The 15,217-nt window shown below is 46.2% G+C and overlaps 1 long non-coding RNA gene across 1 annotated transcript in view; it reads right to left on the bottom strand.

The window, feature by feature from the left end:
• The window catches only part of LOC127493591 (uncharacterized), a 77,543-nt gene extending 62,705 nt beyond the window's left edge, over nucleotides 1-14,838 (bottom strand). The window contains exon 1 of the long non-coding RNA XR_011390596.1: nucleotides 14,702-14,838. This is a non-coding gene — a long non-coding RNA (uncharacterized lncRNA). The remainder of the gene's footprint in view (nucleotides 1-14,701) is intronic.
• Nucleotides 14,839-15,217: the final 379 nt, after the last annotated feature.

Here is a 15,217-nt window from a genome sequence, read left to right as displayed (position 1 = left end):
CCACTGCTTTCCCAGGTGCATTATCAGGGAGCTGGATCAGAAGTGGAGCAGCCAAGACTCCAACCAGCGCCCATATAGATGCCGGCGCCATAATGCCAGCCCCTAGACGACACTTCTGTATAAACAGAAGTTACTAACCAAATGACACTTAATAGGATTGCTGCGGGTGGGGAGGTGGGGGACATGGTCCCACCTGGTGAAGATTGGGAAACAGTGAATTAAATGAAGTTAAATGGTTTTTGCTTCTACAGAAATTTCCAGAGCCTTTAACTGCCTGGAGAACTTGGTGTGCTACACTGGGATATTTCATCCCATATCAGAGTACCTGAGTTCAATACCTGACTCCAGCTCCTCACTGCAGTCTGCTGTTGAGGCAGGCCCTGGCAAGCTGCACTGATAACTCAAGTAATGGAATTCCTGCCACCCACTTGGGAGGTCTGGGTTGTGTTCCAGCCTGTGGCTCAGTCCTAGCCCAATCCCAGCCATGGTGGGCAACTGGGGAATGAATGAGAGCTTGAAGGCTCCCTCTCGCCTCTCTCTTCTGTCTTTTTACCTCTCAGATAAAACAAAAGAGTAAGGATATTATCAGTCCATTGCTTTCCCCCACGGCCAGGAGTCAGAAGTAGCCCTTGAGGTTTCATATCCTTTACCTTCCCTGGGTCTTCAGAACTTGGCAGCCATGCTGTTGGGGTCAGGGTCAGGTAAGACCAGGGAGGGTGGAGGGAGACTCTGGGCTTCCGCACAGAGACCGGTGAGGGGCTGGGAGGTTCTGGCACCAAAAGCAGCCCCTCCTTGCTCCCACGGATGCCCTACTTTCCTAAGGCAGCGTCCCTCACTGCTTATTTACCACTGAACCAAAGTGACCCGAGAGGCAGGTTTTCCGAGAGAGGGAAGAAAGTACAGCTTTTATGCATGAAGCTCCAGCCCTTTGTGCTGAGCAACCACTTTCAGCCCTCGCAGCAGCTGTGTTCCCTTGCTTCCTCACGTGGCCTCTGACAGGGGCCAGCTGTTTATTTCCATCAGTTGCTGAAAAGGGCACCTGCACTTGAGGAAAGCACAGATGCGTCAGGACTTCATGTCTACGAAGAGAACAGAGGGGAGGAGGAGTTACACTTGTAGGAAGCCTGGCTTTGACATTTACTAATAGAAGTTGAGGGCAAATAATTCGAGCTAAAACATGCTTTTAGGAGAGTGAGGGGGCACGCCTGGAAGCAGCTGAATGTGCCCGTTTTGTTGCCACACTTCTGGATATGACAGCAATTATTTCTCTCAACAGATCGCTGGAACATTCCATTGTCTTGCCTCTGTGGCTTCTAGGGTCCAAATGAATGTTGGTGCATCCCCAAAATTCATATGTTGAAACCTAATTCTGATTATGGTGGTATTAAAATGGGGAATTTGGGGCTGGCACTGTAGCATAGAGGGTTAAAGCCATGGCCTGTGGTGCCAGCATCCATATAGGTGCAGGTTTGAGTTCTGGCTGCTCCACTTCCCATCCAGCTCTCTGCTAATGCACCTGAGAAAACAGCACAAGATGGCCCAAGTGCTTGGACCCTTGCACCCACATTGGAGACATGGAAGAAGCTCCTGGAACCTGGCTTCTGATCAGGCCAGTTCCAGCCATGGCAGCCATTTGGGAAGTGAACCAGCAGATGGAAGATATAGATAGATAGATAGATGTATATATACATATTTATATCTGTAATTCTGCCTTTAAAATAAATAAATAAATCTTAAAAAAAAGAATAGGGCATCTGGGATGAGGTGATTAAGGTCATGAGGACAGAGTCTGTAATGAAATTAGCATCCTTGTAAAGAGACCCAAGGAAGCTTGTCTGCCCCTCCCACCAGGTGGGAGCGTGGCTGGAAGGTGCTGTGGAGCATCGAGGGAGCCCCACCAGATGCCAGGTCCACGGGGCCTTGATCTGGGATTTCCCAGCTCCAGAACTGGCAAGAAGTTTCTGCTGTCTACACATCCCTCAGTCTAAAATATTCTGCTACAGTACCAAGGCCCCAGGACTATAAAGGCTAACATGGTGGCCAACACCAGTTCCACCAAATGCTACAGGATGGTGATGTTTGACAACATCGCAAAGGTATCAAAATTTGTTTTCTGGATGAAAATAGTTACAGATAATTCGGGCTACCTAGACATGGCAGTTGTTTAGATGTGCTATGTCATAAACTGAAAGTTATAATTTTGTTATTGTTGCTCTATATAATTTATTTTAAAAAATTAAGTATCTACTCCATGCTAGGCATTGTGTTAGGCCATGGGGCTCAATCCAGTGAACAAAGCAGACATGGTAATTGTCTTCTTGGAGTTTAAGTTTTAGTGGAGAAAACAACTATGAAATAAATAATTCATTATAATAGTAGTTTGAAGTCCAAGAAAAATATACATGATAAGGCCAAGCATTTGCTAGTAGTTAAGACACTTGTGTCCCATATACAGAATATCTGGGTTTGAGTCCCACTTGCACTCCCATTTCCAGTTTCCTGATAATATACACCCAGCGAGGCAACAGGTAATGAGGCTCAAGTGGTTGAGGACACCTGGATTGAGTTCTTTGCTTCTGGATTCAACCTAGCCTAGCCCTGGATGTCTGCGGAGTACACCAGTGGGTGGAGTGAACTAGCGGATGTCTTTGCCTCCATAATAATAATAATAATAATAATGGAGGACATGATCATCTTTTCCTCTTTCCTTTCTCTTAAAAAGACAAGTACTATCTCCCTTCCTTTCTTCCCTCTCCTCTTTCCTTCCTACTGCCATTCTTCTTCAGAAAGCCATTAGGCCCAAACGAGACAGGCAGCCAGAGTGGGGAAGACAGGTCTCAGTGGGGATTGCAGCCTGCACAAGAAGGGGCACTGGACTAGAGATCAGCAGCGCACAGGAAATCTGAGCCAGGTTTCTCACAAGGTATTAGGCATCAAGACAGAAAGACAAAACCCTGTGATGAATCCGGGGATGTTGAATTGCAGGTATTGTTATGAACGCTTGGTTTTCAATGCACACAGATACAGTAATAGAGATGTAAATATGTGGGTTTCTGTTTTAAGTGTTTCCTAGCTCTCTTCATTCCAAGTAACAAGCAGCAGCTCCCGGCACGAGTGAGCACCTCTGCCGCCCGATCTTGGTGTCTCAACAACTATCTCAACTGAAAGGAAACGGAATCCTTGGAGAAACGGGCAATTGCAGGACAAGATGAGCCTGGAATATCTATCTTTAGAGGAAAAAAAAAAGCAGGGAACTTTATTTACTTTATTTAATTTGAAAGGCAGGGAGAGCCAGAGACAGAGAAATCTTTCCAGATGCCCACAACAACCAGGGCTGGAGCCAGGAACTCAATCCAGTTCTCCCATGTGGTGGCAGAGACCCAACCGCCTGAACCATCACCTGCTGCCTCCCAGGATGTGCACTATCAGGAAGCTGGAATCAGGAGAACTGGAATTCAAATTTGGACACTCTGATATGAGATGCGGGCATCCCAGGGGCCTCTTAACCACTTGGTAAACACACCTCTATCTTTTATGACTGAAAGTAAGGACATGCTCAAGACAGATAACAGAGTAAAAAGACCAAAAGGCAGCTTGAAAGGGCTTCCACTGGCCAAATCTAGACAATTCAAGAACCAATATAGATAATAATTATAATGGATCATAATCTATTGGGTCAAATAAGGAATCCATGTATCCACATTGACATAAAAATGAATTAATAGGGGCCAAAGCTGTGGCAGAGTAGGTTAATCCTCCACCTGCAGTGCCAGCATCCCATATGGGCACTGGTTCTAGTCCCGGCTGCTCCACTTCCCACCCAGCTCTCTGCTATGGCCTGGGAAAGCAGTGGAAAATAGCCCAAGTCCTTGGACACCTGCACCCCCATGGGAGACTGGGAAGAAACTCCTGGCTCCTGGCTTTGGATCGGTGCAGCTCCAGCCATTGCAGCCATTTGGGGAGTGAACCAGTGGATGAAAGACATTTTTCTCTGTCTCTCCCTCTTACTGTCTGTAACTCTACCTCTCAAATAAAATAAATAAAATCTTTTTAAAAAAAAACTGAATTAATAATGGGGATAAGAAAAGTTCTCTTTTTATAAAAAGATTTTATTTATTTATTTGAGAGGTAGAGTTATAGAGAGAGGGAGAAACAGAAAGGTCTTCCATCTGCTAGTTCACTCCCCAAATGGCCGGAGTTGAACTGATCTGAAGCTAGAAACCAGGAGCTTCTTCTGGATCTCCCACATGGGTGCAGGGCCCAAACACTTGGGCCATCTTCCACTGCTTTCTCAGGCCATAGCAGAGAGCTGGGTCAGATAAGGAGCATCCAGGACACCAACTGGTGCCCATATGGGATTCTGGTGCTGCAGGCAGAGGCTTAGCCCACTACGCCACAGCACCAGCCCCAAGAAAGTTTTTCATTATGGTAGAAAGCCAGCAAATACATGTTGAAGGAACAACAACAACAACAAAAAAAACTAGAAAATGCCCATTTGGCTTTAGTAATAATTACATTGATAGTCACTCAAATCAAGATTAGTTTAACTTAGCAGTTAAGATGCCTGCATTTCCACTTTGGAGTGCCTGGGTTCAAATCCTGGCTATGGCTCCTGGCTCCAGCTTCCTGATAAGGCATACCTTGGGAGGCAGTGGTGATGGCTCAAGTGATTGGGTTCTTGCCACCTACCTGGGAGATCTGGATTATACTCCCAGCTCCTGGCTTTGGCCTCAGCCTAGTCCTGGCTTTTGTGGACATTTGAGGGGTGAGCTAGCAGATAGGAGTGTTCTCCCCCCGCCCCCCACCTGCCTTCTCTCTGTCTCTCACTTCTCCCAAAACTCATGTGCGACAGTGGGCTAAGTAACAGGAATCCTCACAGTCTCAAAATAGTTTGTTAGCTAGTAGTAGGCAGAATAGTCCCTCAAAGATGTCCATGTCCCTTTTCCCAGAACCTGTGAACACGTTATCTTGCAGAATCAGAGAAAGATTTGAAGTTGCTATGCTGTTGGCTTTGAGGGTGCAGGAAGGAGACAAGAGCCAAGAAACTCAGGTGGCCTGTAGGAGCCGGAAAAAAGTCAGAGAATCACAGGTTCTCCCCTAGCGCCTCCAGAAGGAACGTAGCCCTGCTGTCATCTGGATTTTAGCCCAGGGAGACCCAACTTCAGAACTGTTGGATAACAATTCTTTATTGCTCTTTTGAATTCTATTTATTTATTTACAAGGAAGAAACAGAGAAAGGTCCTCCAACCACTGGTTCACTCCCCAAATGCCAGCCACAGCCAGAGTTGGGCCAGGCTGAAGTTGGGAGACAGGAACTCATTTCCGGTCTCCAATATGGGTGGTAGGGACCCAAGTACCTGGGCTATCACCTGTTGCGTCCTGGGATCTATATCGTCAGGAAGTGTAAGTTAAGAGCAGAGCCAAAACTTGAACCCAGCTGCTCTGATACAGGATGTGGCATTCCAAGTGGTATCTTAATCACTAAAGAAAGCACCTGCCCTGCAGAATTCGTTTTACATCAGTTTGTGGTCATTTGTATGGAAACAATAGGAAACTAAAACAATGACATAAGGAAGAAAATTTCATAGTAGAGGAAAATAACAAAAACTGACTGATGAAAGTGATTAAAAGTAACACCATCATAAACAGTGTGTGGCAGCAGACTGGACGGACAGCCCTGCACCTACTACATTTTAGAGGAAGATGCATGAGCTGGGTTTTTTTTTTTTTTTTTTTTTTTTGGACAGGCAGAGTGGACAGTGAGAGAGAGAGAGACAGAAATAAAGGTCTTCCTTTTCCATTGGTTTCACCTCCCAATGGCTGCTGTGGCCGGCGCACCACGCTGATCTGAAGCCAGAAGCCAGGTGCTTCTCCTGGTCTCCCATAGGGTACAGGGCCCAAGCACTTGGGCCATCCTCCACTGCACTCCCTGGCCACAGCACAGAGCTGGCCTGGAAGAGGGGCAACTGAGACAGAATCCGGCTCCCCGACCGGGACTAGAACCCGGTGTGCCAGCGCCGCAGGCAGAGGATTAGCCTAGTGAGCCGCTGCGCTGGCCAATAAGCTGGGTTTTATGAGACAACATCAGATACACTCAAATAAGGGATATTCTTCAAAATGACTGATTGTGGCTGGCACCGCAGCTCACTAGGCTAATCCTCCACCTTGCAGCGCCGGCACACCAGGTTCTAGTCCCGGTCAGGGTGCTGGATTCTGTCCTGGTTGCCCCTCTTCCAGGCCAGCTCTCTGCTGTGGCCAGGGAGTGCAGTGGAGGATGGCCCAAGTGCTTGGGCCCTGCACCCCATGGGAGACCAGGATAAGTACCTGGCTCCTGCCATCGGATCAGCGCGGTGCGCCGGCCATGGCGGCCGTTGGAGGGTGAACCAACGGCAAAGGAAGACCTTTCTCTCTGTCTCTCTCTCTCTCTCACTGTCCACTCTGCCTGTCCAAAAAAAAAAAAAAAAAAATGACTGATCTGTCATTTTTTTAATGTCAAGTTAATAAGTCATGGAAAAATACTCTTTTTTCCAAATTTAAAAATGGGGGGTGGGGAGAAGCCCGGTGAGCCGGGGTTGACTCCTCTGCTCTCAGGCGCTTCTGCAACAATTGGAAAATCTTCGATGGGGAAGTGATGGGGAAATGCTTTCTGCTATTCTTGTGCCTTTTCCACGTGCAACTGTTTCCTAGAAGTGCTAAGTAGCTGCACTTCTAGTAACAGGTCTGTGTGAGGCCTTTAGTGTGTGTCAAAGGCTGGTAGGGTGGTGCGTGGGAAAAGCAGAGGCCACACAAAACAATGCGACTCTGCAGAAGACGGCAAGTGTGCGGGACCAGAGTGGGAGGACGCTAGCGGGAATGGCCTCGGTTTGCCGGATCTGTCCCAGGGAGGGCCTTGTTCCTGCACACACACTTCTCGCTGCGCGTCCTGTTTGCTGGACAGCCAGAGCCCGAAGCTCGCCCCACTGGCCCGGCGGCTAACGCTGCCCTGACGCAGGCCGCCGAAGAGGCCCCAGGAGGCTGCCGAGAGGCACAGCTGGCGCCTCCTTGACAAACCGGGAGAACAAGACGACGATGCGTTTACCTTCGTGCGGCCAGCAGATGGCAGCAGGCAATTCAGGGAAAGAAGGAGAGGGACCCGAGCGGAAGCCGCCGCTGCAGCTCCCGCGTCGGCCAGGAGAGGGCCCAGGCCCGGCCTTGGAATCCGCGGGCTCCTGCCAAGCAGCAAGGCTCCCGGGCAGTCCCGCCCCTCTCTGGAGAAGAGTCCTCTTTGAAAGAAAGAAGCTTTTATTTCTTCCTAATAATGTAAAAGAGAAAAAGAGAAGCCATCATTTACCGGAATCTGAGTTGCCTGAGTTGTTGGTAAGAAGACGAGGAGTTGGCAACTATTTAGTTATGACAATAATAGAAAGGGAGAGAGAGAGAGAGAGAGAGAGAGACTCGTTTTATTGACTCATAAAAGAGGCAAAGGGTTTTGAGAATTAGATGAGTCAGTATATGACGGACGTGTGCTAAGTACTCAATAAAAATGAGCAGCAGTCGGGTTGGGTGTTGTGGCTCAGTGAGTTAAGCCTCTGCAAGGGCACCCACAGCCCACATCAAAGTCACTGAGATGGAGTCCTGCCTCTGAAACTCCAGGTTTCTACTCACGCACATCCTGGCAGGTGCCTTGGGAGACCTAGGTCGAGTTCCCAGCTCGCAGCTTCAGTGTGGCCCTGCCCTGGCTGTTGTGGGTATCTGAGAAATTAGCCAGGAGAATAAGATTTCTCCCTCTGTGTCACTCTGCCTTTCAAATAAATAAACATTAATAGAATTATCAGTAATTACTATTTATTGAACACTTATTTTGGGCCAGTGAATAATACTTAGCAATCAGCTAAGTATCTTAAATGTGTTGTATCATTTGTCCTTTACCATACATGTTTACTATATGTATCTTATTATCTCAGTGTTAAATTTTCAGGCTTAGAAAACTTAAGTAATTCACTGTAAGTCATTCAAGTATTTACTGAGTACCTACCAGGAGCACTGTAGATTTAGCGGGGACAAGATCAGACACAGTCCCTGTCTCTTGGGACTTACTGTCTAGCTGGTAGTCATAAATTGCATTAGGAGCAGTCAGGATTTGAACCCAGGTCTGTCTAATTCTACTACCTTCCAAAATAAAAAAATTAACTTTTAGTGAATGCAGATAGTGTGCTGGGAACTTTACATATAATTCAGTTTTCATATCGATTCAGTGAGGTGAGGATTATTGTGGCATCAACACTGTACAAATAAGGAGACATTAAGTAACTTCCTCAAAGACCAAGCCAGCAATGAACAATCAAGTCCATTATGTATTTGAAGCCCTTATTCTTTCCAAGGCAACACACTCTAGATGCTTACTTGGGTCAGATGGAATCTGTATCAGCATTATTCTCATTCTGTCCACAAGTCTGACATAGGCAGATGATGATATCAAAAAGATGTCTTGGTATTATGGATCCTCTGAAATCTCAGGGTCAATTCTTTGAACAATATATTTTTAAGTAGATACAGACAATCCAATCAAAACTGGCTTAGGAAAGGACAAATGCCAAATGCTTTCCTTGACCTGTGATAACTAACAGAGCACCTAAAAGGTAATCTATAGAAGTGAAATTGACACTTTGAGAAGCAAAGCCCTTGTCTCAAATGTTGAGAAACAGTTTTTTTTAAAGATTTATTTATTTATTTGAAAGGCAGAATTACAAAGAAGCAGAGGCAGAGAAAGAGAGAGAGAGAGAGAGAGAGAGAGAGAGTATTCCATTCACTTGTTCACTTCCCAAATGGCTGCAATGGCCAGAGCTGGGCAGATCCAAAGCTAGGAGCCTGGAGCTTCTTCTAGGTCTCCCATGCAGGTGCAGGAGCCCAAGGACTTGGGCCATCTTCTACTGCTTTCCCAGGCCGTAGCAAAGAGCTGGATCAGAGGTGGAGTAGCCGGGACTTGAACTGGTGCCCATATGAAATGCCAGCACTGCAGGCGGTGGCTTTACCCACTACACCATAGCACCAGCCCTGAAACACATTTTTTAATACTATTTGTTGAACTCTTTACTTAACATAGAGTTAATCATATGTGTATAAAGTTAACTGAAATAGATCTTAATATAAAAAATAAGAATGAGAATAGGAAGGGAGGAGGCAGAGGGGTGGAGTGAGGTGGGGAGGGCAGATACCGTAGGAGAAATCACTGTGATCCTAAAGTTGTAATTATGAAATATATAAAGTTTATATTCCTTAAAAAAAAGTTTTCTGGGAAAAACAAACCAAAAACTAAAATTGGCTAAGCACCTAAAGGGAATTTAAGTGGAATTTATTAGTTAATATAATAATTGGTTGATTGGTTAATGGAATACTCAAGGAATACTTCAACTTAGAGAGTATCCTAATAAGTAAAGCACTTCCTATCTTTTGGATGCCTTTCCTCTGGACTGGCTCCCTTTGTTATCAGGGTCCCCTTTATGGGCATGTAACAATTACAATAGCTTCAGCTCTGTATTTACATGTAACAGTTACAGTAGCTCTACATCCTCTTAGCTTCAAATCCAGTAGTAAGAGATCTGTCAACACTGTGTTCTGATTAGATCTCTGCTACATTCAAACTGAAGCATGGGGTCTGGTTCTCACTGGTCTGCATTTGGTCACATGCCCATCATTGAACCAATCAGTTTGGTCCGGGGGCTGGAATATGCTGATTAATATTACTCTCAGAGCTGAAGTTTGCCAACCTCTCTCACACTGAAGGGAGTAACAGAAGGAGGGGTTACTTGCTAAGCATAATTTGGGGTATCACTTCTACTAGCAGGATGAATGGCTGTGGTTGCTGAGCGGCAAGCACAGCAGCTGGCTCCCCCCTACTTTCTATCAGGTGGAACTACCTGAACTGTCTGAAGCACATTCTGTAGTTTCCTGCTGGCAGGGCTGTGGCCATGCTCTTCTTTTGATCAGGAACACTGGATTTCCCCCATCTGAGCTCTGCTAACCAGTCCTCCCTGGCTACCACGATTCAAATACTAATCACCACACTACCCATGGGTATAATTCTTATTTCTCTGAAGGAGAAACATCTCAATGACAGTTCTCCTATCTTCCCACTGTTTTATTTATTTACTTATTTATTTATTTTTAATTTGACAGATAGAGTTAGACAGTGAGAGAGAGAGAGATAAAGATCTTCCTTCCGTTGGTTCACCCCCCCAAATGGTCACTATGGCCAGAGCTATGCCAATCCGAAGCCAGGAGCCAGGTGCTTCCTCCTGGTCTCCCATGTGGGTGCAGGGCCCAAGCACTTGGGCCATCCTCCACTGCCTTCCTGGGCCACAACAGAGAGTTGGACTGGAAGCAGAGCAACCAGGACTGGAACCCAGAGCCCATATAAGATGCCGGTCCACAGGCAGAGGATTAACCAAGTGAGCCATGGCACCAGTCCCCCACTGTGTTTTATTTTATAATTGTCTTAACCCAACCAAACCCAAATTTTGAGTTGGATTCCTTTTGTTAATGAAGAAAATGGATAATCTACAGAAGAAGGAATTACTATAGTTAGAAAGTTTAATCAACAGCAAAGATGAATACCTTAGTGATTACTTACAATCTCAAACGACAGATCCAAATGGATGAGAATTTACTAAATTTGAGAACAGATTACATTTTAATAGTAAAATTTATTTTATTTACCTGAAGTTAACCAACATACCTCCACTGTAAGCCTTACTGAAAGATTGACAGTGAGCCCACCTCAGTGCTGCACGATGACAGTGAACTGCTCTGGGGAAGGATACGCCCCTGGAGTAAGTGCAATACATAAATGTCTCGTTGACTTGCCTTTCCTTTATGATCTGTGAAATCTTTGACACCTGTGCCTGGTCTGTTTCTACAGGGCCAAGCCCAGTGCCTAGAATATTTCAGACACTCCATAGCTGTTTGTTAAATGAAGGAGTGAAGGAATAAAAGCAATAATGACTGAGGAAAATAAGAATGTATGTGTATCCTTTTAGATGTTAAAAATCCAAATGTCAGTTTATTTTGCCATCTTTTGCCTCTTCCTTCTAAAAAGCGAGCATTAGAATAATTTCTGGGGGCTGGCGCCCTGGCTCACTTGGCTAATCCTCCACCTGCGGTGCCGGCATCCCATATGGGCACTGGGTTCTAGTCCCAGTTGCTCCTCTTCCAGTCCAGCTCTCTGGTGTGGCCCGGGAGGGCAGCAGAGGATGGTCCAAGTGCTTGGGCCCTGCACCCGCATGGGTGACCAGGAGGAAGCACCTGGCTCCTGGCTTCAGATCGGCGTAGCTCCGGCCATAGCGGCCATTTGGGGAGTGAACCAATGGAAGGAAGACATTTCTCTCTGTGTCTTTCTCTCTCACTATCTCTGTCAAGAAGAAGGAGAAGGAGAAGGAGAAGGAGAAGGAGAAGGAGAAGAAGAAGAATTATTTCTGATGAAGTGTTTTGGGTCATAGGTGAAAGAGTGCTAGAGCAAAAGGAACTATCCACTGTCAGCCATACCTGGCATATGGAAGACATTCAGGTGCTGTGGGAATGAGGATGCGCTTGGGATTGGTGAGCCTCAGTTTACTATGCTTGAAATCAAAGGTCCTAAAGTGCTAACAGATTATACAGTCAGGGTTCTAACAGCTCACTAAAAAGGGGTAGTTGGGTATTAAAAGGAACTATTTCTGAAAGTAGGGACAGAAATCAGGCTTTTTTTTTTTTTTTTTTTTTTTTTTTTTTTTTTTTTTGACAGGCAGAGTGGACAGTGAGAGAGAGACAGAGAGAGAAAGGTCTTCCTTTGCCGTTGGTTCACCCTCCAATGGCCGCCGCTGCAGCCGGCGCACCGCGCTGATCCTGGCAGGAGCCAGGAGCCAGGTGCTTTTCCTGGTCTCCCATGGGGTGCAGGGCCCAAGCACCTGGGCCATCCTCCACTGCACTCCCTGGCCATAGCAGAGAGCTGGCCTGGAAGAGGGGCGACCGGGACAGAATCCGGCGCCCCAACCGGGACTAGAACCCGGTGTGCCGGCGCCGCAAGGTGGAGGATTAGCCTATTGAGCCACGGCGCCGGCTCAGGCTTTTTTTTTTTTTAAGATTTATTTTATTTGTTTGAAAGAGTTACACAGGAAGAGGAGAGGCAGAGAAAGAGAGAGATCTTCCATCCGCTGGTTCACTTCCCAATTAGCCGCAACGGCCGGAGCTGTGCCCATCCGAAGCCAGGAGTCAGGAGCTTCTTCTGGGTCTCCCACATGGATGCAGGGGTCCAAGGACTTGGGTCATCTTCTACTGATTTCCCAGGCCACAGCAGAGAGCTGGATTGGATGTGGAGCAGCCAGGACTCCAACCAGCACCCATATGGGATGCTGGCATTGCAGGCGGTGGCTTAACCCACTATGCCACAGTGCCAGCCCCATCTATACTGTTTTAATAGCTTTTTTTTCTTTTTTAAAGATTTTATTTATTTACTTGAGAGGTAGAGTTACAGACAGAGAGAGGGAGAGACAGAGAGAAAAGTCTTCTATCCACTTGTTCACTCCCCAGATAGACTCAAAGGCCAGAGCTGCCAATCTGAAGCCAGGAGCCAGGAGCTTCTTCCAGGTCTCCCACATGGGTGCAGGGGCCCAAGCACTTGGGCCATCTTCTACTGCTTTCCCAGGCCATAGCAGAGAGCTGGATCGGAAGTGGAGCAGCCGGGACTCCAACTAGCACCCATGTGGGATGCTGCACTGTGGGCAGAGGCTTTACTGGCTGTGCCACAGTGCCAGCCCTCAGGCATATTTTCATTGTAACAGGATAGCAAAAGAAATGTTGATGCAGTCCAGGGCTAGCAATTGCACTGTGCCACTACCTCCCTAGATCAGGTGGAACCAAGGAATGGAGCAATTTCCCGAACCCAGAAAGGGATGAAGGGAGGGCCACCACAGCCACAGAGCTTGGAACTAACACCATAACCTCTCCTACCATTCTTTGTTTTTCTGCCATTCTCTTAATAGTACAAGGAACTTGCCGATTTAGTCCTTAGATCAAACCCAGAGAATAGAGCAGAGATGAGGGGTTTGGCAAGAACATTAAAGAATATTGACAGAGATTTTGGAAATCATCTAGTCCCATGGGTAAAAATAATTTTTGGCAGACATCTTTGTTCTTTAGATACAATGGGGTCCTCAAAAAGTTTATGGAAAACATATATTATGAAAAATCTATGCATAAATCTCAAAATGCTTTGTACCAAAATGAAGTTATCTCTTAATTCGATTGTCCCATGAACTTTCAGAAGTACCCTCTTGTTGTACCTAAGAAACACAGTTGACAGCAATGAAGATGATGTGACAGAATGAATGTGAAGGGAGCACTTTTCAGGTGTCCCCTCACTCCCTGTGGAAGACTGTAAATGCCACTACAAAGTCCCATGCTCTATGGAACACAGTTTGAAAGTCACTGGCGTTTGCTCTGCTCCGGTTACAGATGAGGAGGAAACATGAATAAGCAACGTGTCCAAAGTCACTCAGTGAACAAGAGGCAGAGGTGTTAGCTAGAACTCAGGCCGCCTGGTCCCCCAGTTCAGTGCTCAGGTATCACTCAGGCAGTGAGGGAATTCCCCGAAGTGTGAGGCTCTACGGGGTTGAGGACACGGGACAGCATAATTCAAGTCTGGAGTTTCTCAGATCTCCGTTCCAGCCTTGACTCTGGACTTTCAGAGCAAGCTTTTATTAAACCTCTCCCCCTTAGTTGCCTCACTGGTTAAGTGGAAATAAAACTGCCTGGTTATGGAGGGGCTAAAAGGATCAACAAGAAGTTGTTTATGTTTAGCATAGTGTTGTTATTAACAGTAACGGCTTTAAGGGCGGGTACCTCACCCAAGCTGTCAGTTTTGGGTAAATTCATCAGCTTTTGTAGGAGTCAACAGGGAGAGTGTGCTCTCTGCAGCTGGGAGTGTTAGCTGGAAGGAATATCAGCACAGAGTTGCTAGGGATGCATGTGAAACCCAGGAGTGAAGCATCTCAGAGAAACATCACAGCAAGAGATGAGAGAGAATCCTGAGGACAGTAACTGAGCCCCTAATCCAGATCATCTTTTGACAATTTTTTTCTAGAAAAGGACAGATAGTAAATTGTTTAGGTTTTGTCAGTTATAAGGTGTCTCTTGAGAGGTCTCAACTCCGCTGTTGTAACTTTAACAAAAACAAACAAACAAAAAAAAAACCCTAGACAACCTATTAAAGAATTTTATTTCTGTGTGCCAGTAGGACTTTATTGCAAAAATGAAGTGGTCTGTACTTTGCCAACCTCTGTCTGAGACCATGCCTAAAGCCAGACAACTTTGGGACTTTTCAGTTAGTTTTGCCGTTACATTCTTTTTTGTGTTGGGCTAGTTTGAGTTGTTTATATCATTACTTTGCAAAAGTCCTGATACAAGCCTCCATTTGATAAAAATAGGACCTTAATTAATCAGTTGGAGATTGACTTATGGTACAGAATTTGGACATTGCTTTCATCAGCTGGAAACTTTAGGAAGAAGAAAAAATTCCCTTTCTCACAAAGTCCATTCTTCAGTGACTAGTTGTCTAGTGTCATGTGTTGCTGCCACTGAATTTGGACTTTAACTGGCACTTAGCTGTCCTTGTCACAAAGGAAAAACAAGTATCCCCATGAGTCTTTGCCTTAGAGCAAATAGTCAAACAAGATCCTGGGATACTCACTTGAATCCCTGTAGAACAAAACTGTTGCTGTGGATTCGTTCTGAGAGGAGGAGCATGGTGGGGACAAGAGGCATGGAGTCACCACACTGACACGAGGAGTCAGGTGAAAGCAGGCCAGAGGCCAGCAGCCCACAGACTCTTTTATTTCAGATGGTACAGCAGCTTATATAGCCAAGGCAGCCAATCCAGTCAAGGGGTGGTTTATGTCCTAACCAATCACAGCCTGTTGCCAGGCAGGCTCCAAAGCCATCCAATCACAGCCTGTGGCCAGGCAGGCTCCGTTGCCAGGTGGTTTCCCAGGGGGTTTCTGAAGCCATTCCTGAGTAATGGACGCTTGCTTGCCAGTGGCCATCTTGGCATGACCTTCTCATTTAACCACACAAAATGATCCCAGAAAGAGATCATCTTGAAGCATTTAAGAATCCCATAGGAGGATTCCTGTTCAGCTCAGATGAAAACAGGGTGAGAGTGTACTGTGTGCAGGGAATGGGTGGGATCTTCAGGGGGTACAGGCCC

This window comes from Oryctolagus cuniculus, chromosome 7 (genome assembly GCF_964237555.1).
Source record: "Oryctolagus cuniculus chromosome 7, mOryCun1.1, whole genome shotgun sequence".
NCBI lineage: Eukaryota > Metazoa > Chordata > Mammalia > Lagomorpha > Leporidae > Oryctolagus > Oryctolagus cuniculus.
Note: the sequence above shows the minus strand (reverse complement) of the source record. Positions and strands in the feature narration are given on the sequence as shown.